We start from the raw sequence: 25,941 nt of genomic DNA, 5'->3' as shown, positions 1-25,941 counted from the left end.
AAATTACATAATAATGTTATTTTATTTTGCCACCAGCTCGCGCTGTGTACAGCGTGAGCATTAACTCCTTCGCTGCGGCGGCTATTCCGCCGCAGCGCTAACGGTCGCGGGCGGGCGCGCGGCTCACCTGCGCTGGTGACAGAACCGTTCCGTCACGGCTCCGGGGTGAGCTGTGCTTGTGACGGAACGGTTCCGTCACGGCCCCACCCGCTTAATGAAACCCGCCGCGCAGGCGCGAAATCAGCGCCGCGCAGGTGCGGCTGCCGGGCCGGGCCGTGACGGAACTGTTCTGTGGTAAATAAAGTATTACCCTATCATAATTTCTATACTTAAACAAAGGGTCATTAAATGAGAGGCAGAGTCCGTGGGGTCCGATTCAAAAGGGCTTTATTTCAATAACTCGAGTTAAGGGAGAATCGGTTCCATCACCACTAAGGTTCAGGAAGAGTCTTCTGAACTTTATTCACAGAGTACAATATTTATACATTCAATCTTGTACATAGGGAGGAGCGCTTCAGGCAGAGCAAGAGAAAGAGAGAGATAAGAGCATGTGGGCGGGTATGAGGGCGTACATGTGGGCGTTCACTTGAGGAGTCATAGGTGTGTCATAGGTGGGTGGATGCATGGAGGGGGTTGCATGGCCAGCTTGAACTTCACCCTACTTGTGTGCGCGACTTGGTTATGACGTGTAATTGACGTGTAACTGGGGGGAAGCTGACTTTCAGTCTAGTAGGGAGGCCTTCAGTGTCAGGACGACCTGCACGTCTAGTATTATCTGATATCTTAAGTCCGGGGATGTATTATCTGAAGCAAAGGTCGCTCTTCACCAAGAGCCGGTGTGGGCATATATTTCTTCGTTCATTTGCGTGGGGGCTGTGGGCTTTCTATGGATGCGAGCACTGCAAATCACTTAAACGGAGACAGAAAGGCTAGGCCCTATCTCTGCAGACGGGTTCTGTTTACCTTCTTCACCAGGCAGGAATGTGATTCTGTAGAGCAAGCAGATAACTGTGTGCAAAATACTGTCTTGGCACCCCGGGCTGGGCCCCTCTCGGCTGAGCCAAAAGTATGCGAGAGGTCAGGGATACGTAGCTGCAGCTTTCAGAGTGTCTGGAGGCATGAAAACCTTAATTTGGGTCCTGGCTCAGGCTGAGCCGCAAAATGGGCTCATCTCGATATATTAAAAGTGCACAATGCAAATACATGGGTAACATAGGCATCAGTGCAGAATTAACGTTTCTTTCATGGGAGACTTGGTAACTGACATCCTAAAGTGGGACGGAAATGCAGAGGCATTTTTATTACAGACATGAGAGGGAAAATGCATGGATGACATGCAAGTACACTAAACATGGGGTACACGCAGGGGACACATTGGCCATGTAAAATTTCTATTTCCTCATTCCCTCCTTGTCCCCTACTGTACCCTTCAGGACATATCTATATTCATGAGACCGTATATCTGATCATACAGCATCATTTGTTCGTCTTTAATCTTTTGTATACGTGGATGGGGAATACAGGCAGTGGCACACAGGCCGCAAATCGCCGGGCCACACTGCAGACAGAGACAGCAGCCGAATATCATAAGCAGTATCATTCCTAGGAACGACAACACTTTCCATCCCCATGCTGATATTACACTCCAGAGCCAACTGGACCAAGTCCATGTTCCTGGGTCTTGGTGTATATCATGAGCAATCTTATGGAGCCTTGTTATTGCTGCGTGCACAGATGGCGCGTTATTCGGAATGAAAACGCAACAAATGGAGACGATCACTCTACAAGCCCCGCCCCTATCTGCCAGGATGACGTCAAGAACAAGACGGTTCTGAAGAACAACAAGTCGCATGGCAGACTGCTCCTGGGTCAAGTAAGCTAGGGCAGATGCAGTCTCATTTACTACTGCTTCTAGAGTTCTTGTTAACCTGCGTATGAGTTTACTGTTTTGGACGGGACCTATGAAGAAAAAGAATCCTCTATTGAAATCTGAATATTGCTCCCAAGCTGTCTCAGTCTGATCAATCTCGGAGATATCGGTCTCTCTCCGGTGTCTAACATGCTCTAGTCGTGAATCTCGATGATAATGGGATGGGGCTAGAAAGACGGGTGGCAGCAGGAACGCTATATAACACGTCCCACTCCAGTCTAAGGGCAGATGTACATAGGCTGTCTGACCGCAAATGAAATAGGTATGGCGTGATGCTTTGAAAAAAGACTTTCCTTTATCATTAAACTCGACTACAGCATTACACTCGCTGTGTCCCATATGTACTGATCCTTTCTTTCTAACGCACAAATCACCTTTAACTGGTAGGACTGTAATAGTCGGTGGACCTGCATTTTTCTTGGGCTGAACATTCAGAATCATAAAGCTAAGGGAAGCATTTCCTTGCTGGTGCTCTTCATTTTCTAGATCGGTCCCCTTCCTTTGGGGGAGTCCGTCATCGTCTGGAAAACATGCCTCATTCATTACTTTATTCAAGTTTCCTCATATCCAGTCACCCTGGTAAACTATGGACTTTCTGTCTAATGATGACATTAAAGCAAACCATGCTCCGCACGAACCATTGTGCGAGAACGGAAAAGGGAAGAAGGGCAGAACTCCCTTCGTCTTTTGATAAGGTGGAAGTTGGCCACATACCCAGCAATCTGTTGCATTGCTGGTCTGATGAGAACGGTGCAAAATTCGAATAAAAGTATTGTTGCGCAGGGCTAGTCGATATGACAGTTCATGGGGAGGCAGATCACTGAATGTATGCTCTACAGTGTCATTAAAGGAAAAGTGTATATGTGAGGCAATAGGAGGAAAGAAAACATGTAGCGTCAAGCTGATACATATTATAGTGATGCACAGAAGAGACAGAAAAATCAGAGTTACTATACATCTACTGCGTAATATCTTGCAGTATTTTTCTTTCATTTTGCTCTTTTACTATTCTGGTCTACGATCTTATACATGTCAGGAACCTGTCCAACCGATTCACCACCTAGTGGACTTAAACAATTAAACGCTGTCTGACTTACTAGACCGTAACTTGGACCTATACTCTTGCTGTGGAGTCTTTTCTAGCAAAGGGGGCTTAAAGTCTGTAATGTCATTTGTCTTTATCAAAGTTCCAGAGTCTCCAAAGTACTTTTTACAATGATGGGCATGAAGCCATCCTTTTCTTCCTTCGACTTTGATGGCTGTTCTCGTGGTCAGTAGCACTAATTTCGGCGTCTTCCAACGCGGCTCAAGGGGGCTTGCTCGATCAAAGTTCCTCACGAAGACAAAATCTCCAGGGACTATGGCATGCTCCTTAACCTGGGTGTTGGCAGGGAAGGCGGCGGCAACCTGTGAACGACAAGAGAGTAGTGCAGACATCAAGGAAGCCAGGTAATCTGTCAGCATGTTACTGTCAACATCAGTTATTTTCTTAGGCATAGGCGTACCCCACATATTCGGTGGTCTACCGAAAACCACTTCATACGGAGATAGGCCTGTTCTGGAATGGGCTACCATACGCATGTAAAAGAGGGCAACCGGCAGGGCTACCATCCAATCCACGCCTTTTTCTGCACAGATCTTTGCTAATTTCGTCTTTATTGTCTGATTATGGCGCTCGACAAGTCCTGCTGCTTCAGGGTGTCATACACAATGAAACTTCCACTGATATCCTAACAGAAGGGACACTTGTTTCATTAATTCAGAAGAAAAAGGTTGACTATTGTCTGAGTACACGACACGGGGCAATCCATATCTCGGGAAGAACTCTCGCACCAATTGCCTGGCTGTTGTCACAGCAGTATAATCTGGGACTGGATACGCTTCTGTCCATCTAGATAGTGCACACACAACTACCAGGACATACTTGTAACCTCTACATCTGTCCATTTGGATATAATCCATCTGGAGGACCTCAAAAGGATGGTCAGGAGGATGAAATCCGCCTTGTTCCACCGGAATGCCTTTACCTGGATTGAACTGGCAACAGATCATACAGGTTCGCGCTTTTTGCTTCGCTGCTGCACGCAGGTGCTTGTTAAACCAGATATTCTGTAAGCTGTCTAACATTGCCTTCTCTCCCAAGTGTGCTGGACTATGTGCTGTGTTTATGATTACTTGTACCATGGAGTCTGGAAGAAACCATGTAGCTTTGCCTTTAGTCATCCAACCTTGGTCAGTCTGGACCCCTCCTTGTTCACTCCATTTCTTTATTTCATCTGAAGTGGCATGTGTCTGTATGTCGAGTACATCCTGAGAAGGATCCCTGACTGTCATACTTTTTGTCAATAATGGTACCTCTGTCTTTGTCGTGTTTGTTGGTGTCTGGGCTGTAAGTTTAGCTGTTCGGTCTGCCAGGTCATTACCCTGGGAAATGGTGTCTGTAATTTTGGTGTGTGCTTTGCATTTCATGATAGCTATGGCTGTAGGTAAATGTATTGCTTCTAACAGAGCCTGAATAAGCGGGCCATGCTGAATTTTAGTCCCATGAGAGGTCAAGAAACCTCTCTCCCTCCACAGGACTCCGAAGTCATGAACTACGCCGAATGCATATTGTGAATCTGTATAAATGTTTACTTTCAAGTTCTTAGCTCTTATGCAGGCTTGTGTCAGAGCGATGAGCTCTGCTGCTTGTGCTGACAGTATGTCTATTCTTTGTGTTTCTATGACTTCAGTAGCAGTGGTCACGGCATATGCTGCCACTAACTCTCCTGCACTCGTTCTTATGCATGATCCATCTACATAAAGTGTCAGGTCAGGATCTGTGAGTGCAATGTCTGTCAGGTCTTGTCTTGGTTTCGTCACTGTATTCATTATTTCCACACAGTCATGTGGTGCGGTGTCTACTGTACTTGAGGGCAAAAGTGTAGCAGGGTTAAGAATGTTACATCGTCTGATCTCTATGTGTGGCTGAAATAACGTCAGTTCATATCCTGTCAGTCTCGCTACAGTCAAGTGTTGTGTCTGTGTCCTGTTCAAGAGAACTTCCACTGCATGCGGTACCTGGACTGTCCGGGGGTGTCCCAGCACTATGGAGTCACTTTGTCTTATGGCTAGGGCTGTTGCTGCAACTGATTTCAGGCACGCAGGCAGAGCCTGGGCCACTGGGTCGAGTGTACTAGAAAAATAAGCACAAGGCTTGTGCTTTCCTGCTTGATCTTGTGTGAGGACAGATAGTGCTGTTCCATTTCGTTCAGTCACGAAAAGCATAAAGGGTTTGCTGTAACTAGGAGTCGCTAAAACTGGCGCTTGACATAAGGCTCTTTTTAATTCTTCAAATGCCAAGGTATGTTCATGTGTCCAAGGGAGGACAGTCGAAGACGCTGCCTCCTGTGTTGTCAACTGTATGAGTGGTTTGGCTAGATAGGCATACTGGGGAATCCATTGTCTGCAATATGAAGTGAGGCCAATGAAGGCCCATACTTCCTTTTGTGTCTTTGGCTGTGAAAGGTTAGCAATTAACTGAATACGTTCTTGTGTCAGCTGTGTACCCCTCTTGGACAGCAAGTGTCCAAGGTACACCACTTGCTGTGCACAGAATTGTAACTTCGAAGGGGACACTTTGTGCCCCTTGTCTGCCAGAAAATGTAAAACTGTCAGTGATGCATTTTCGCAGTCTGGTTCTGATCGTGCTGTAATTAGGATGTCGTCTACATACTGGAGCAGTGCAGTGTTGGAAGTCATAGTAATACTGTCCAGCTGTCTTTTTAATGCTTGGCTGTAAATGCTAGGACTCTCTGTAAAACCTTGGGGAGCTCTCGTAAATTTAAAGCTACGTCCATTTAAACTGAATCCGAAGAGATATTGGCTGTCTGGATGAATTGGAAGGCTAAAGAAAGCATTCTTCAAGTCAATGACAGTAAAGAACGTTGCCTCAGAATCAATAGCAGTCAGTAATGAAGAAATATCTGGGACCACTGGGTATTGCGGGACTATACTTTTGTTCAATTCTCGAAGGTCAACAACTAGTCTGTAAACTGGTGGTGCATTAGGGTCTGTTTGTTTAAGGATAGGAATAACTGGCGAGTTACATACATTCGAGTCAGTCTCCACTACCACCCCTTGTGCAATGAGTTCGTCAACAATTTTCAATAAGGCCACTACGGCATCAGGTGGTAACTTGTATCGTTGTATACGTGGTAGTACTACTTCTGCTTTTAGTGTGACACAGTGTGGTGTTATGTTCATGTAACCTACATCAGTCGGACCTTGTGCCCATAGGTGCTGTGGTACATTCTGGAGTCTGTGGTCAAAATCTTTCAACACATAATCTCCCTTAAAATCACGTAAGAACAATCGCACTCCTTCCGGAGAACAACATATAACTGCTCCTAGTTCTTTTAATGTCTTTATACCAAGTAAGTTTTCTGGACATGATTTAGTAAGTAGCAAGTCTGTGGTACGTGACAGTGGACCAACTCCTAGGGAGACTAGTTTCGATACTTCATTAACAATAGGCTTTCCTGAAAATCCCAGGGAAACATTCTGTGAGCCCGAGAGGGGTGCCCCTGGAACCTCGTCATGGCTGATGGTAGTTCTGCTCGCCCCTGTGTCAATCAGAAATTTTCTGTCTTTTCCCAATACACGACTATGTACATAAGGACCCTCTTGATCTACAGGAACCTCAATAAGGGGCAAGCCAACTTCCCTCTCAAGGCTGTTTCATGAGAATGCTTGGTATTCTGGATAGTCTGACTGTGTGTACTGATACATTTGTGTCGGGGCATTAACAGGCGGTGGTGGGGGTGGAAAATTCGCTACTGTCTGTTGTGTGCTCTGTGGGGTGCTATTTTGCCTAGGAACGTGTGGTCGTTCTTTGGTTCTGCCTGTAGCTATATTGTGTTTCAGGACAGCACATTCATTTACATAGTGACCTGGTTGCTTGCAATAATTACAGTTCCCTTTGACAGGTGTCGCACTATTTTTGCCATTTTTGTTCGTGTTTGCTGGTACTGATTGGGCAACCAGCACCTTCATTTTTGTCTCTTTCATGCGTCTCTTTTCCTGATCCTGCTCTTCTCTAATCCTGTTCTGGTGGTATTGTAGCATTTGCAACATTTGGGAAGGGCTGTTTGCTTGCCAAGTACTCTCAACCTTCAGTACTCTATTCTTGATCTGGGGTAAGGAATTTTCTACTAATTTGCTCACGAAAAGATGTGGATATGACTCGCTACCGGGCTTAAGGCCACTATTAATAGAAAAACATTTCTCGAATCTAGAATAGAAATCACTTGTGTCTTCGTCTTGTTTCTGTTTACAGGCTGAAATAGCATCCCAGTCTTCCTTTTTAGTAGTCAATAGTCTCGGCAAAACCTGTATTAGGAGTTCAGGTAGTTCTCTAGCTTTGTCCCCAAGACCAACCCCCGGAAGCCTGGCTTTATCCTCTGTTTCCAATTCTGCCCAACTTAAATTTTTCTCTCCCACCTCCAAGTCTTTTTCCTTAAGCTTTTCATAAATACCTGCAGGCAACAGTACTTTCAATAGTTTCAGAATGTCAGCGTACGTATAATCTTCGATGCGGAGAATGTCTTTTAATTCTCGGTGAAACCCCCCCGGGTCCTTATCATGGCAGGGCAGCATCTTTTTCATTTCCAGTATTTCTAATTTCGTCAAGGGGGTGTAAACATACACTCGTTGAAGCTCACCGGATGTACTTTTAACTGGATGTACCTCTCGTAGGGGATTCTGTCTGTCTATGTATAGGTGCTTTCTGTCGTGGTGTGGGGCGGGAAGCATGCATGTGGTCAGAGAATTTAAGTACTTATGTCGTTGATCCAGGATCACATTAATTAAGTCAGTACCCAGACCTGTCCATCTTTCTAGAAGTATGTCGTCCAGTAATTTATACAATGGACCGGGATCAGAATATTGACTTTCATACAACGTTATTAAATGTTGGACCATGTAAATACCAGCCAAACGCTGTTCGTTCGGTGGAAGGCTCAAGAAAGTCTGAGCCACTATATCATTGCTATATATGTTAGAATTGGACACCCACTGGGTGGCTGACCGGGCCAATTCCCTTTTCGTGTGGGGTGTGAGATCGTTCGCTCTCTATCCGTCTTTTCAGTGCTTTTTCAGTAGCTTGGAATAGATTTTCAAGGGAATATCTTTCTTTTATAGCCGAACCCTGTTTACGGTAATTGAGGCACTTGGGCCTGTCAAACTGTCGTGCCTTACCTACATAATTCATTTTGTCCTTTTCCTCGTTTTCTGACTCTTCCGATGATGACTCACCCTTCTCGTCAGACCACATTCTGTGTATTGCTAATATTTCCTTTCGTATTTTCATCGTCATGCTATCTGTCTGTCCCTGTTTATCATGCCGACCGGCATCTATGTTGTCACTCCATTCTATCAAACCATGCCTTACATCTCCGTCTCCTGGGTCTTGTTCCCTGATCAGACAGTTAATCCTAAAACGTAGGATGTAGTTCTTGACCTCTACCTTTCTGTGTTCCATGGCCTCTTCTATACACTCGGGTCCCTCCCCGTTCTAATGAAACGGTATATTTTATCTAGGTGTTCTTTCATGTCTGGTAGTGTGACAAAATAGTCGACGGATTTTCTTAGTCTTAGTGAAAACACGAGCATTGAACCCTTTCCTGGTACTGGATCGTAAATACAGCGGCGATTGCTACATCTACAGTAAACTTATATGACGTTGGCGTTGGCGTTGGCGTTAACGTTGGCGTTAGCATTGGCCCCCCTCCCCCTACGGCCCCTGGCCCTACGTCGTCTTTCACGGTCTGCTGGAGCTGTTGGAGCTGAGCCGCTGATGGGGCGGAGGGAAATCTGCGTCTACATAGTCCGGTGCGGGCTCCTCTAGATAGGAGGAAATAAAATCTTCGGAGGCTGTCGGCTTTTTCCTACGTACCCTAAAGGGTACAGGTGGTGGCGTTCGTGACCTACGGGGTGTTTCTGAGGGGGTCACTCTAGCTAGTTCTTCTGAGAGGACGGGATAAATACCAGTAACTACGGCATTTCTTTCTCTATCAGCCTGTTCTGCCTTGACCCGTTCCCCCTCTTCCCGCAATTCTTTTTCTTTGGCTTTTTCCGCTGCTTGTTTACTTCTCTCTGCTTGGTGGAATTCTTTCTCTGATCTCCTATGTGACTCTTTGCGCCATAACTCAATGGCATCTTTCTGTGAAGGTCTTACTTTCCTTTTCCATAGCGCTTCCTCTACTTTCATAATACATTCAGAATCCCATGTTCCTGAGGCAGGCCATCTATACTTCTCCTCTAAATCCTTCGTGTAATCTACCCATAAGTCTAAAAACAATACGGCATCTAGCCCGTGCTTATTGTACATGTAATGACCAGGTGAGTCTCTAGGCGGGATGTTAACTGACTCTTCGAGTATGCCTTTCCTGGTCCCTATCTGACGTAATTTCGAAAACAGTGGCATGTTGAAACCAACTTAATGAAAAACACAATACACAAAAATACTCTGACTGAAACAATCATTCACACTACAACACTAAAACACTAAAACAGATACAGTTTGACTAGATAAATGTACTTGAAAAAAGTTAACTTTATGCACTGGAATACAGTACAACCATACCGGTCTCGTAAAGAGACACGTCTTTACCGTGGACCCGTCTTTACCGTGTTCGTATGAACGGACACGTCTTTAGCGTGCCCACCGAAATGGACCCGTCTTTACCGTGCTCGTATAAAGAGACACGTCTTTACCGTGCCCGTGTCAACGGACACGTCTCTACCGAGTTCATATAAATGAACCCGTCTTGAACTTTATGCGTTCCCCATAGTCGTACTCACCGGGAAGCAGAACTTGAAGGCCTTGGATACTTGATACTGCGTGAACTTGATACTGCGCATGCGCCGCGGAACAGGTGGACCTTCGGAAACCTCAGACCTTGCTCTCTCACGGGTTGGGCTCTGGTTGGGATGATCCGCGATCCTCACCGCCTCGTGTGGATGCCTGGTCGCAGTCCGTCTCCTCCGTGGGCCTGAGGGAGTAAGCAGGAAGTCCCGCTGGCGTGTACACTTTGAAGTCCGTCACGGCTGTAGAAGGGGGCAAGGGCTGGACCTACATCTCCGGCGCGTGGGGAAGGGGATTTGTCCCTATTCGGGCGCCAGATTTATGTGGTAAATAAAGTATTACCCTGTCATAATTTCTATACTTAAACAAAGGGTCATTAAATGAGAGGCAGAGTCCGTGGGGTCCGATTCAAAAGGGCTTTATTTCAATAACTCGAGTTAAGGGAGAATCGGTTCCATCACCACTAAGGTTCAGGAAGGGTCTTCTGAACTTTATTCACAGAGTACAATATTTATACATTCAATCTTGTACATAGGGAGGAGCGCTTCAGGCAGAGCAAGAGAAAGAGAGAGATAAGAGCATGTGGGCGGGTATGAGGGCGAACATGTGGGCGTTCACTTGAGGAGTCATAGGTGTGTCATAGGTGGGTGGATGCATGGAGGGGGTTGCATGGCCAGCTTGAACTTCACCCTACTTGTGTGCGCGACTTGGTCATGACGTGTAATTGACGTGTAACTGGGGGGAAGCTGACTTTCAGTCTAGTAGGGAGGCCTTCAGTGTCAGGACGACCTGCACGTCTAGTATTATCTGATATCTTAAGTCCGGGGATGTATTATCTGAAGCAAAGGTCGCTCTTCACCAAGAGCCGGTGTGGGCATATATTTCTTCGTTCATTTGCGTGGGGGCCGTGGGCTTTCTATGGATGCGAGCACTGCAAATCACTTAAACGGAGACAGAAAGGCTAGGCCCTATCTCTGCAGACGGGTTCTGTTTACCTTCTTCACCAGGCAGGAATGTGATTCTGTAGAGCAAGCAGATAACTGTGTGCAAAATACTGTCTTGGCACCCCGGGCTGGGCCCCTCTCGGCTGAGCCAAAAGTATGCGAGAGGTCAGGGATACGTAGCTGCAGCTTTCAGAGTGTCTGGAGGCATGAAAACCTTATTTCGGGTCCTGGCTCAGGCTGAGCCACAAAATGGGTTCATCTCGATATATTAAAAGTGCACAATGCAAATACATGGGTAACATAGGCATCAGTGCAGAATTAACGTTTCTTTCATGGGAGACTTGGTAACTGACATCCTAAAGTGGGACGGAAATGCAGAGGCATTATTATTACAGACATGAGAGGGAAAATGCATGGATGACATGCAGGTACACTAAACATGGGGTACACGCAGGGGACACATTGGCCATGTAAAATTTCTATTTCCTCAGTTCCGTCATGAGCACAGCCCACCCGAGGGGCGTGACGGAACGGTTCCGTCAGTAGCATCGAACGGGTTAAGTAGGGGGGTGGGGCTGAATCCTGCGATTGTAGGATTACTGCTGGCCCTTTCAGTGCAAATGTCGGGTTGGCCGGCTGGTTACCTACGGCCAGCCCGGCATGCGGACTGTATATCCCAGCAATCCCCAGCAATGTGAAACAGCCGGTGGATTGCCGGCACAGGCCCTCAGCCTCAAAATGAGCACTGGGTTAGCCTGCTCCAACCAATCCTGGAGCAGCTCTCACACTGATGAGAGCAGCTCCAGGAATGGTTGGATTTGCATTCCACTGAGCAGGAAGGAAGTCCTTTAATTCCTGCTCATGCACTCGGGAGAGAAATGCCATGCAGGGAGCAATGTGACATTCATGGTGAGTTTGGCGCCGTTGCGCCTCACCATATTTTATCATCGGTAGCTGCCACTTGTCACACTCATGGGGGAACTGTGGGATAGCCTGCTCCAACCAATCCTGGAGCAGCTCTCACGCTGATGAGAGCAGCTCCAGGAATGGTTGGATTTGCATTCCACTGAGCAGGAAGGAAGTCCTTTAATTCCTGCTCGTGGACTCGGGAGAGAAATGCCATGCAGGGAGCAATGTGACATTCATGGTGAGTTTGGCGCCGTTGCGCCTCACCATATTTTATCATCGGTAGCTGCCACTTGTCACACTCATGGGGGAACTGTGGGAGTCACTGGCCCTACCATAACTAAATTCATCCTGGTTCTTTATCATAAGGTAAAGACTGTCAATTCGACCAGCGAATTTTCAGGGACCATAAGAGCTAGCAAGATGGTACGAATGGTTACAAAATCAGGGCAACTCCTTGAGCCTGAAGTACCAATCTCCACAAGGAAGGTTTGAAGGCTAATGGTCTCCTGGTCCTTCTGGGGACTCAGAGATAGGGATAAAGGCGACCTAAGAGCTCGGTCATAGACAATGCAGGCTAATCCTTCTCTTTGTCAGAAGGTAGTGCAGCATCTCTTCGACCCAGATGCTCTTGTTGCTTACTCCTGGGCAGCTTAGCTGTTGCAACCTTGTTGCTCCTGGGAAGCACTGTATATTCAACTGGCTGTTAACCTCTCCTCACTTATGCGTTCAGTCAGCAGGGTCTCGTACAGTTTTTCTTTCGATCAAGTCTGCATCTTCGGCCAGGACCTGTCCATCTCCTTGGCAGGTAGGTAGGCTCTCCATCTTTCCACCAGTCACAGCAAAAATGCAACACTGTGGACTTTCCAGACTTAGCGCTAGTTTGAAGGGGGGATGGCAACCACACAGCGAAGTCCATCCCGGCCTCCACTTGTGCACATTCCATTCTCAGTCACCAGATGACGACTAAAGAATAAACAATGTACTGGCCGAGAGGTCCACTACTTGTACTCTCTCCACATTCTCGTGGCCAAGGCAGGGTGCTGGAGCCTACTATAGGATTTGCTACTTTCAAAAGATTATGGCTCGTCCAAACCGGGAGGAGCCGTATTGTCCTTGTTATTGGCCTTATTTTGATGGCTTCTGAGCCCAGGGGTTCCAGTCAAGACGGGTTTGGCTGGTTCAGGTGTGATATGTATTGGTCTCTGACTGAAATCTGCCTCTGCACCCATAACCAAGGGAGATGAGTACAACACAGGACATAGGGAATTGGTCTGTTTCACACCATGTAGGGTCAACCTGCATTGGACAAAGCGAGATCACTGGAAACCTTACTGAACTATCAGACACATGGGTTTCATGGAAGGGAGCAGGAAGGTTATATGTGGAGGCTGGGACCGCACATTTAACCAGTCCGCCAATCCCACTTACACACAACATGCCTCCTTAGTACATGTCCAAACATGGTCAAGGCAAGGAGTCAAGGTATGGAAAATGGATGGACATTTAATTGAGGAGAGCTAGTAGTCCGCTCACAGGGATACAGGTAAAGGTTCCTGTGAGCATGATTGTTGTGACTACAACTGTTTGGCATTCTTACTTGATAGTGTTACTGGATTTTTACTCTCCCTTTCATCCTTCTGTAAAGCGCTCTGATATCCCTTTTATAAAATAAAAATAAAATAAATCTCACCATAATCTTACAGCCACCAACTCCACTCACCACACAACCTGGGTTGTCAAGGCGGTAGGCACTCTTTGTCCACAAGGGGTTGCACGTTGAATGTTCCTCTGACATCCTCACATAGCTGTGATGTCAAGAAGGACATGGAGCACCTCCAATCGGCTCACACGTTTCCCAAGTTCACTGGAGGAAACATTGGGTGAGCTAGAAGTCTCCAAGGACAGTGGTGCACTGCTTTTCCAATTCATGCAGAGGAATTGCGCCCCAAACCCTTGCTAGGTAGTTCCTTATAACAGTACAATGACAGCTCTTCCTAGAATACTCTGTGATCTAGCATGTTTCCCCCAGTTGGACATATAATAATAGCACTGCATTCCCACAGCCAATCTCACACACTAGGACTGCAGTCTCCCGCTCTCTTCCTCCTGTAGGAAAGAGGCTCAGGATACTATAATATTACAAAGTATTTTTTTTTAAATACAATGCTATGACATGGAAACGAAATTTTGTGAAGTTAGAGGCTGCATCTAGAAATTAACCTCAGTACAAATGCAAAGTGATATGTGAGACTTTCCCATCATGCAAACACAGTCCCATACTCTCTTTTTAAAAGGTTAAGAGGCAGATTTACAAGCCCTTGTGCCACTTTTGCGTCACTTTTAACTTGGGAAAAGTGACGCAAAAGTGGCGCACGGGGCTTGTAAATCTGCCCCTAAGAGTATAAGAACATTCACAGCATATCAGGCTGAATTAGATACAGCAAATGTAAATCTCTATCCTGCTGCCTGCTCTTGTGTTTGCTGTTAATGAAGAGGTGTTTCTACTGCTAGAGACTGGGGCAAGATGAAGGAGAGGTGGCCGATTATACATCAGGAAAATAGAAATATCAATTTCATATACATCTGCTTTAATCGTGAGTAGTTAAACGGAGGATATTTGTACTGGAATCCTGTATCTCTGATCATAAGCAGTGTGGGTGGCTTTAGTTGGGGCACCCAATATCCCAGGCTGACAGTGAGCTCAGTACTCTCCTGACGGTGCCCAAGACTGGAAAGTAATGCAAAGCAATCAGTATTGTGGACTTTTCTGTTGGATCATCCAGTCAGAAACAGAAGTCAATTTTGATATCTGTATTGGATGTTCTTGTCTTTGCATATCCTACCCTGGCACAATCCACAACATTTCTGAGAACTTCCGGTTTACAAAATCTTTAGTGGAACAAAATACTGTAAATCAAATGCCGTTCTTCATGACAATGCATTGAAGGTAAATTATCAACATGTTGTGAAAGGCATAAAGCGGATTGCTTTGTTGATAAGGATGTGGGGGGGGGGGGGGGTGAGAGAATCAGAATCCATGATTGCTCAGATTTGCAGATGGACAATCTACATAGATTCGAAATGCACTGAGATAGTTTGGCCTCATTCTATATATAAAATCCAACTCTCTGTTCTGCCAAATACTTGTTCATAAGCTCTAAACCCCTGTAATGAAAGGGATGAATCAGAGAATCAATAATAAATACACACTAAAACTTGTTCAAAATTATTACCGCATCACCTTGCAAAGGCCAATATAAAGAGTTAGAACACTGGTGCTGAGGTCTGGTTAGCAGGCCTCACTGCATTCTCAGAGTTGAAAATGACTGATGCCAGCAGCATAAGTCCAAAACTTTGGGGGTGATCATGCAAATAAATTAGGGCCTTATTTACGAGAAAGTGATTTAGCTCGGTGCTGCAAGCCATTGTACTGCACCGCACTGAGTCACTTTCAAAGCACAGGGATGAGTCATATCTACAACTATATGACTGATCCCTCTGCTCCCCTGCGCTGGCACAAAAGTGGTGCAATGCGCCGACGCACCACGGTGCAAGGGAGCCTGCATTGCGGAGAGATACTTTTTGTGGAGGAAGGGATTCCTCTTCCTATGTGTGTCTATGTGTGCTGCATAATGCACCAGGTAAAGAAAGAGGAAATAACGAGGAGAAATGAAAACATTTCTCCTCGTTGCGCCTCCCTACATCGGCCCTCGGGACGTGTAGCATTCTGTCGCATTCCCAGGTTTACAATTTCTCATAAGTCTGGGTATGCGTCGGGTTCCATGGTTGTTATGTGGGACCACCCACAGCAACACCCATTAAACTCCCCTTTCACGCAAAGGGCAGCGTGAAAAGGGGCCGTATTGGCAAGGAGACGAAAATCCACGAAGGGTGTCTTTACGTTTCCTTGTAACTATGGGGCAGCAAAATGTGCCGCCGGTGTGTCATAGAAAGTGACGCACCGGCGGTGCAAGGGGCTTGTTAATATGCCCCTTAGAGTTTAGATGACAGATATCCCGTCTGCCAAATTACAAGTGCCATTGGCTAATACGCACTTGTAATACAGCGGACGGGATATCTGTGACATTTGTAACAAAGTAACCCATCCGCCGAACTCTAAATCAGGCTCTCAGTACTTTCTCGTAGATGGGGAGAAAAGCACATGGATGAGAGAGAGGAACACAGAGTGGGTGGGGAAGAGACACACAAGAGGGAGACAGCTAGAAAACACATGCACTCTTGTGTCATGCTAAAGCAAAAAGTAATTCTAAAAGTGAGCAGTGTAAGGACACAAGGTGCAGGTACATACACAATCACCCCTGCAGGGCAGGCAACATGGTGCTAGGGTGCCTGGGCTGGCGCTAGGCAGCTTTATTAGCGCCAGTGCTAGGGGAAACACAAGGGAGCGCCGTATTTTAATAAATATGGTGCATCCCTGCATTTAAAAAAATCTGTGAGCACAGTGTTACCAATTTTGGCATAACACAGCGCTCCAACATTTAGATGTAAATATCCCCCTTCGTTTTTGGTGCTGCCCCAGTCTTGTAAATATGGGTCAGAGTAAAAAAGTACTGGATGTTGCAGTGGAAAGCCCACTGCAACTCCCAATGCACGCCCCTTACATGCTAAATGAAGCGTGAAAAGGGACCTTATTTACAAGGCTTAGCGCCGCTTTGTAAATAAGGAGATGGGGATATCGCCGCCAGAATGTAGCTAAAAGTGACATTCTGGTGGCGATATCCCCTGGCAAATATGCCCCATTGTCTCTTAAACATGTGAGTAGTGGACAACATAACTATATGCAAAGTTCAAGCCATACTAAGACAAGTACAGACCCTGCTATAAGCGAGGGAGCACGAGCAAGCATTCAACATCGCTTTTGCAAGAACCACAGGGCAATTTGGGCAGTTTATTATTCACCCAATACTCTCCTGAATTTTCGTGCCCATAGAAAGTTATAATTTCCAGAAAATGGAATGATCTACGTTCTTATAAGTGAGTTCCTAAAGCTGCAACGGTCTAGGTTTTTCTCTGTGCTCGGGTTTCCATCTGTACAGGTACAACAGTGTAACCACATTAACTGCATATTTGAGGTTTTAGGTGTGTCCCTTTTAGATATGGCTTTGAAAGTGCGCGAGCCAAGCCTTTCTTGTGTCAAAGGATATTTAATGCACCACACACAATGAAACGCAGTAGAAAAGTCACGGCTGATATTCAATGCTGCGATAGGCCACTCCTCAGTTACATTTGCTTCCCTTTTCTTAAATTCATAAGAGTTGAAATCAACTCACAAAATCTATCACTTGGTTAAATATTTTTATAAGAAAGGGACGAATTTCACATGTAAAATAGGGATTCGTATGCATGGACTCTTTCTTGGGAAGAGGTCTCTTGTGAGTTGTGACTTTGCAAAATATGAAATACGTGGCGAGTTTTCATCTGTCTGTGTAAAACCCAGGTGTGGAAAAGTGGGTGTACATAGTGCACTGTCGAGGGGTGTCAATGAAAATGGTGTGAACTCCAGTTATGACTTTGAAGTACTCACTAACATTTGCAACGTCTTTCCCAAACTCGGTTGACCTTTCACCAGGCGTTATTGCTTGGAAAGTTGGTATACATCAGCATTTTGTTAAGGGGATGTAGGAAAAGGAAAGTCTTCACAATTAAAACTGTTTTCTATGAGAGTAAAACATAAACTCTAACATTTTGCAGTAAACCTCCCAAGGAAAGTTTGTCTCAATATAGACAATTCACCTAGGTTACGGCAAACAGGTATGCTCGAGGGTAACAGACCATATTATTTTAAAAAATGCCCACACCAATATCATGCACACATATGTTGATTCCGTCAAGCACTGATATAATCATTTTTTATGTGAGCTTTAAAAAGATATAGGTTCAGTCCTTAAAAGATTGCTTAAAATGATAAGTCTAATACATATTTTATTTTAAATCACAGTTTAACCTTAAAAATAATGTAAAAGGTGCTTTTCACTATTTTGTGCTTAGTTAAGTGGCTGCTATTGAGGAGAACAGACAGGTTTCTAAGTGCTCATACGAAACATTTAATTCCAAAAAAGAAACCCAGTTCTGTCATGTAAAACAACTCTCCACTGAAGAAAAACAAGGTTTTCTTGTAAAGCCCTCACCCACCAGAGGTACCCCGATCCGCAGCAGAACGGGATGGGCCCGTTGATGAAGCATGCCACCAAGCGGTAACCCTGGTGAGGGAGGGTTTTAGAAGAAAACCTTGTTTTTCTTTAGTGGAAAGTTGTTTTATGTGGCAGAACTGGGTTTCTCTTGGAATTAAATACTTGTTGAGGAGGTCGAACCCAGTATAGCCTCCTACTCCACCTCTCTTTTTGATACTCAGGCGAAACATGCCTTCTGCCTGTTAATAAAGGTAAGAACACTAAAATGGTAAACACAAACAATATTCAATAGTTATGGTAAATATTTATATTAAAGAATGCTTTTTTATTTTCAGTTTTAAGCATACTGATGGTCCTCTTTTTAGAAAAGGATTGCTTTGGAATTGAAACATATTGGATTAGAACAATGCTTATTTTTTAAAGAAATTCCTTTAAAATGTAACTGTTTTAAAGGTGTTCATGTTTTACAGAAACTGTATACATTATTTAAGTACTATGCTTCTAGAACAAATTCTAATATTAAAAGAAAAAACATCTGAAATAAGTTGTACTTTGTTTTAAGGTAGATGTTGTTTTTTACGTTTAAAATAATATAATTTTTGAGAATTAATGAATATAACTCCTTTCTTTGTAGTATCACGAAGTAGAATTTTTAATTCTTTAATATAATGAAGGATTTTTAGAAAATCACAGTTTTTAAATTTAAATCAAAGACAAATTTGAAAATCATTTTCTTCCAGCATAGAAATCAAACAACTTTTAAAGAATAAAAAGTACTGTATTTAAAATTTTTTACAGACATCAACCTAAAATGCCAAAAACACAATTTTCTTAAAAAAGAACACATGCTACGTTCAAAGAATAAATGTTTTGAAATTGAATGTGTTTAAACATTGTAAATGCAACAAGTATTGTTCATTGAAGGAAATAAAAATGGTTTCCTATGCAAATAGAAACAGGATATCACAAACAACAACAACACATCAGTATAATTATCATTTTCTTTCACCATTTTGGGAAAAAGAAACCTACTATCCACAGCCAAAATAAAATTCACAGCCAAAGGACTAGACACTCAAAACACCAACAACAATAAAACGTATGATCTAAGCATGGGTTAGAAGAGTAACAGCCCTAATGGTGTCATGCTTATATGCCAAGAGATAACAGGCAAAGTATTGCCCACATGGGGTTGGTAATAAACCACTATGACTATAAATAGTCCTGTGGAACACCTGAGATGAAAGAAGACACTACCTACTAAGATAGACACATGGTTGAATTGACTACCACAAGCCCACACGCCACCATAAATTTGTTGAATGATTTACAGCATTGATTTCCAAGAGGACGGATGTGAAAAAGAGGGAGGTAGTTTTGATATATTTAATAAGCTTCATAATTGGGATGCATTATATCCAAAGGAAGAAATATTTTAACTCAGTAATGTCACCCAGTGTTGACTGTTATGACTTAAATAGCAATAAACATTGTTAGAAAAAAAACTATTAAACACATTCTAACTAAAACCAAAATATTTCTAAATTAATATTTTCATTTCCAAACTGGGTTAGCTTGAAATAAAAACAATAATCTTTAAACTTTCCACAAATTACAAGGAAAACACATCAAATATAATTTACATTTAAAAAAATCAATATAAAAAAAAGTATTCTTTTTTTTTTTTTCAGGACTTCACCAGATGAAAAACAAGATTGAGAACATGCCATTAGCCACATATGCCCAGTCTGAGAGGCAACATGGTATTAAAGTACAACAGGTATGTTTATTGTAATTACAGGAATACTGAACCTAGGACTCACTGGATGTGCATAAATTACCACTCAACCTTTTGCAGAAGCAGAGAGATTATGGTTAGAGATCGAACTGAAAAACATATAGAATATAATCACTCTGCCTCTGCAACAGATTTAGGGCCTGATTATAAATTTTGGCGGTGCAAGGCCAGGTGGTTTGCCACTACCACACCCACGCGCTGCCAAGAATCGCGGCTGCCTGCCAGACTACACGTTTTCTGTAACGTGGCAGTCACGCAGTCATTCTATTTAAAAGGATCATTGCAAGCCTGAAACAGCACAGCTGTGGGAACACCAGTGCATGTTCCTGCACGGGAAGAAATGCACCATGTTGTGCAATTCTTCTGACATCACAATTCAAGAGTAACAAGCATTTGCAATGCAATGGTCTCGGCATCATTAAAGGTAGAGCTATTGGCATTGCTCATGACATTTTTTTTTCTTCTTTAAATCACAAATAAATGGCATTGTCATTTACATTGCCAATACACAGCACTCTGCACTCAACAGCACACACCACTCTGCACATGCACTCACTGCTCTGCACACTCACTCTGCACTCACTACTCTGCACTCACTACTCTGCACTCACTACTCTGCACTCACTACTCCGCACTCACTACTCTGCACTCACTATTCTGCATTCTGCACACTCACTCTGCACTCACTACTCTGCACTCTGCACTCACTACTCTGCACTCTGCACTCACTCTGCATTCTGCACACTCACTCTGCATTCTGCACACTCACTCTGCACTCTGCACTCACTACTCTGCACTCTGCACTCACTACTCTGCACTCACTACTCTGCACTCAGTACTCTGCACTCACTACTCTGCACTCACTACTTTGCACTTACTACTCTGCACTCTGCACTCACTACTCAGCACTCACTACTCAGCACTCACTACTCTGCACTCACTACTCACTACTCTGCACTCACTACTCTGCACTCACTACTCTGCACTCACTACTCTACACTCACTACTCAGCACTCACTACTCAGCACTCACTACTCTGCACTCACTACTCTGCACTCACTACTCACTACTCTGCACTCACTACTCTGCACTCACTACTCACTACTCTGCACTCACTACTCTGCACTCACTACTCTGCACTCACTACTCTGCACTCACTACTCTACACTCACTACTCACTACTCATCACTCACTACTCAGCACTCACTACTCACTACTCAGCACTCACTACTCTACACTCACTACTCACTACTCTACACTCACTACTCACTACTCTGAACTCACTACTCTGCACTCACTACTCTGCACTCACTACTCTGCACTCACTACTCTGCACTCACTACTCTGCACTCACTACTCTGCACTCACTACTCTACACTCACTACTCACTACTCTGCACTCACTACTCAGCACTCACTACTCACTACTCAGCACTCACTACTCTACACTCACTACTCACTACTCTACACTCACTACTCACTACTCTACACTCACTACTCACTACTCTGAACTCACTACTCTGCACTCACTACTCTGCACTCACTACTCTGCACTCACTACTCTGCGATTTAGCTCTCATGGTGCCAGAAAGACTTCTTACAAAGTGCTTGGTAGATGCACCACATAATCATACTTCGAAAGTCAAAGTCATTGATCAGTGTGTAGTAATGTTGTGTTTGAAAGATAACTATGCACTAACATGTTGCTCTTCCTGTGCAACTCTAGAGATAACCACTGTGGCTGAACTGGAAACTCTGATCATGATACCTGGGCTGAAAGCGGCATGTTAGTTAACTAGTCACCCAGACTGTGATCAGGAGAAAACGGATTTAGCCCACTGTATTTCGCTTTCCGTAACTGCAAAATCTGCACGCATGTAGAAGCGATACAATTCAGAGTGAGCCCAAAACAAATAAAACATACGTTGTGTGCAGCTTAATAAGACTCAAATATTGTAATATTATTGACAAATTGTGCATACTAAAAATGTATGCCCCTTGCTTTACTTGAGACGAAGTGAGTTTGGTTAGAAAAATAAAAGATTGTCCCCGCCGCCACCCGGCCCGTTGTAGGAAGTCAGGCAGGCCGGGGGCGGGACCGAGGGACAACAGGAACTCACCGAACTTCCTACGGAGGAGAGGAGCCCCGCCCGCGACACCAGAGCAGCTACAGAAGGAGTGCTGAAGGGAGCGAGGCTCCCGCCTGGAAGAGAGAATCTCACCGGTGCAAGAAGCCAGGTAACGGCCTCCACCCGCAACAGGAATCCCGGTGAGTGCGAGCATCAGGAGGGGGGTCCCAACTCCACCCGCAACAGGAGTCTCCGTGAGTGCGAGCATCAGTAGGGGGGTCCCAAGTGTGATGTGTGTGCCCGTGGTCCCAAGTTAGCGCATGCGTGTGAATGCGCGACAGCAGCGGTGTGTGCCCGTGGCCCCAAGTTAGCGCATGCGTGTGAATGAATGCGCGACAGCAGCTGCCCACAGCGAGCGCGTGCACGTTTCAAATCGCCTCCAAGGCGATGCGCGCGGCCAGGAGTGTCTCCTGGGAAGCACACTTGCTAACAATAGTTCTCGGCGAGAACGCGCTTCCGCGCGTTTAGCCAAGACCTAAAAAGGAAATTAGAGAAAGCCTTTTACGCAGGGATTGCAGGCTCTCATGTATTATTTATAGAATAATAGATGGACAAGTGTGAATAAGACAATGTTTTTCACAGAAGGATTTTGTGCGACATAAAATAGATAAGTGTGAAGCTCTGGCACAGGCCTGCAATCCCTCCTGCTGTATATTATAAGGACATTGCAAGTCACCTCAGAGTTTCATGACATTCTAAAGGAAATTGGCCTTTAGCTTTGTTCATCTATATGCGCAGACCTCCTCAGTGACATGCATTCTACTTACTCAGTCAGCTAAGTTACATCATACCAAGTTTTGTTAAGACCCATTAATGGTGGGAAAAAAGTGAATTCTCATTTTAGCTCCTACAGGAAAATTTTCTCGCATTTACTGCTGAATGGCTGAACGAATTTACACCAAACTTGGTATGCAAGTGGAACTTCACTCAGATCGTGATCCTCTTTTGGGTTTGTGTAAATTCGGTCAGTAGTTTAAGATATAAACATTTAAAAAAATATCCAAACGGGCTTTTAAGGGTTAGTGCGTTGCTATATCTCTGCTATTTTTACTTGCATGTGACATTTTACAAAGTTTACCTGATTGGCTGAATTAGAGCTAAAACAGCGTTTTTTTGGCCATCTTAAAACTTGAAAGTTGGATCCAACTTTTGAGTGTCATGCTGTAAAAGGTTTTCCACCACTATGTGGGGCCAACCTCACAGGTTACTGACCCCAGGACTGTAGTCATGGTTCCCTAGAGATGTAGGGGGGAGGGGAACACTCTTCTGAAAAAAGCACTGAAAATAGTACACACCACAAGTAGGGCCAACAACTTGCAAGCTCGCAAGTGGACATTTTAGGTGCTAGATTAGATGGCCATTTTGTGCCTGACTCGCAAATCAGTTATGCCTCGCGACTTTCAGGCAATGTAAAAAAAGAATGAAGCATTAGCAAAGCCAAACACTAAAATGAATGTATGGTTTTGCTTGAAAGCTATGAGGTAGGGCATAGGGCCACCCCCCTCTGTGCAGCACCCGCCACAGGTTGGGCACAAAGTCTGAGTGGGTGCTAGGCACAACCACACAAGTGCGGGGAATGAGATTTTGATACCTTTTCTGATCACTTAGATACTAATCTCATTCATCAATTTGGATCGATTGTTTTCTGTCATTGAGTAAAAGACAACCCCCGCATAGGTTAAATTAACCCCATAAACTGACGCAACTCTGAAGAACCACTTACGACTGATGAAGTTTTAAAAGTTTAATATAAAATCAGAATTAAGTGCATATACAATCCTCTCAGGATAAGATTCAATAAGTATACAGGAACTAGAAGGAACATAAATTCCCTAAAGAACCTCAGTCTACAAACGAATACAATCAAAGTCAATTCAAGAATCAACAGATTAAAAAGCATAGACACAATCTGGTTCCGTTGCGTCATCTAAAGAAAGAAAAAATAAACAAGTTAAATCTGTCCCTACTCTATGTTAGGTGACATCCCTACTTCGCAAGTTCCTTACCTAAAAAAGGTGTCAGCAGTTTGACTTCCAAAGAAGTTCAAACTCTCTTAACCCCTAATGGTAACTTATGTTGAAAAGCAGTACCCTCTCTGCCTACCCATCCGCTCTCTAAGGGTCCTCGGCCTACTGCTCTCTCGCGCTCTGTTCTTCTGCGCTCCTCACTTTTCCTCCCCAGGGAGCTGTCCCTAAATACACAATCACAGTATGGGTGGAACGCCCCTTCGACGCCCACCACGTACTTTCCCCATGATGTCATTTCTAGCTCTTTCCATGGCTTCATCTCTTCGCGTCGTCCGTTAAGTTGACCCTTCTCCTTAGACGCCATCTTCGTCTTCTTGCTGGTGACTTCATTGACATTCCAATTGACACTTTCGGAACAAAAGTCTATCACCTCAGCAGAACTCTACTCTTTACGACTATGTTCTTAACCTTCTTTGGTCCTGTGAACAGTCATTTCTAAACAAGACTCAAATTCCAAGCGTCTCTTATCACGTTTAGGCCATAAACTTTGTCCAGCATTGTCACCTTAAATCTAGCAAGACCTTTGACTCTTGTCTCGCACATTCAGATCAAGGCTATTCACGACTCCTGTGAGCCCACTAAATTACATACAGCGGACTACACTCCTGCGAACTCTTGGTCAGTTAGGTTAAAATCACACATGACCAAACCTTTTCTAACTTTCCTACAAAAACCTTCTACACAGTATAACCTTTAACACACATTTATATATAATCGAATTTTAGCAAAGCAATGATTATAAGTGAATACATTCTACATAGAATACAACATTATTCTCGTGCTTACACCGTGTTATACATTCTCTGCACATTTCGTCACTTTACGTTTCCTTCTTTTCTCCGTTTCATGATTACACACGTATATTCAGTTTTGCACGTTCTACTGTTCGTAAGCATTTCTATACATTTCTATATTAGTCCACTATGTATACGGGCCTTTCTCATTCTAATACACTTTCTAGAGTAGATACAGATACATTTCCTATTACATTGGTTACATCTGCTAATTTTACGCTACAAGTGTTAACTTCACGTTATAGATTCTACGTTTGCGATATGCTTGTGAATATGGTTCATACATATTTTTTTATTCAAATTGCGCTCTCTCAGTTCCCCCCTTTGATGACTTCTAGGAGTCATCACTAAATGCAATTTGAATAAAACCTTTACACAGAACTAGTTACAAGATTCCCTCTTTTTATCGTTTCGAGAGTTCTTAAACTCTTGTACTGTTGGTCTTGTAAAGCAGCTAATCTCCTTTCTTGCTCTCTCATGGACCTTTGTAACCGGTTCGACCTATACCATTTGTACAATTTCACTAACCCTAATAATGTGATTATGCAAATCAATACTATTAATACAGGTTTTAGTATATACCACACAACGCTTTTACCAAGGTTGGCAAACCAACTTCCAACCTTTCCTACTCCATGACCTACTTTTTCCCAAACATTTATTTTTGATAAATCTTCGATTTCTTTATGTATCTCTGTAATGTTTTGTATGACTTTCTCAAGTGATTTTGAATTATCTGGAATGTAAGTACAACATTCTTGGACCTTCAAAGCCTTGCAGACTCCGCCCTCTTTTGCTAGCAGTACATCTAAAGCAAGACGGTTCTGAAGAACCATTGCTCTAATCGACTGCATTTCTCCTTCTACTAGCATCAATGACCTTGCAGTACTTGCAGATAATCTATCTACAACTGTAGCTAGCCTCCTGATCTTAACATCGTTAAGTATTAAACCTAACATAGGAAACATTGCTCCAAAAATGTCTCCAACTACTTCAGCATCTCCTATTTCCCTTTTCGCTCTTGTCGAGGCCTTTCCTTCTATGATCGCTAAATCCTTTGCATGATATATTTTGGGGAAGACAATTGCCAAGTAACACGAACCATACCAATTGTCAGGCAGTTTTACATAGGCATTTCTTCCACATACAAAATATACATTAGGAATCGCTTGCATCCCTTTCATGAAATCTTTCGTATAATACTCTAAACGAAAAGCATGTTCGCAATTTACTTCACCTACAAATACACTCTCATAATACGTCTTGCTTCGAGTTAAACATAGCTTCCCTTTCTGCGTTCTATCCAAAGCTATTGGACCATTGCTACCCTTCTTCTTGTGTGCTTTTTCTTCTTCGGTCCAATCTGTTTTCCACTGTCCTGACATTTTTAGAATCTTCTGCCTTCTGTATCGG

At 44.0% G+C, this 25,941-nt stretch overlaps 1 protein-coding gene across 1 annotated transcript in view; it reads left to right on the top strand.

The window, feature by feature from the left end:
* Nucleotides 1-25,941, top strand: part of LOC147702258 (sterile alpha motif domain-containing protein 9-like) — a 168,229-nt gene that overhangs the window by 25,742 nt on the left and 116,546 nt on the right. The window contains 1 exon segment of the mRNA XM_086930907.1: nucleotides 19,473-19,561. The gene's annotated coding sequence lies outside the window, so the exon portion shown is untranslated.

Source organism: Lissotriton vulgaris, chromosome 7 (assembly GCF_964263255.1).
Source record: "Lissotriton vulgaris chromosome 7, aLisVul1.2, whole genome shotgun sequence".
NCBI classification, from domain to species: Eukaryota; Metazoa; Chordata; class Amphibia; order Caudata; family Salamandridae; genus Lissotriton; species Lissotriton vulgaris.
This window is presented reverse-complemented; position numbering and strand designations above follow the sequence as displayed.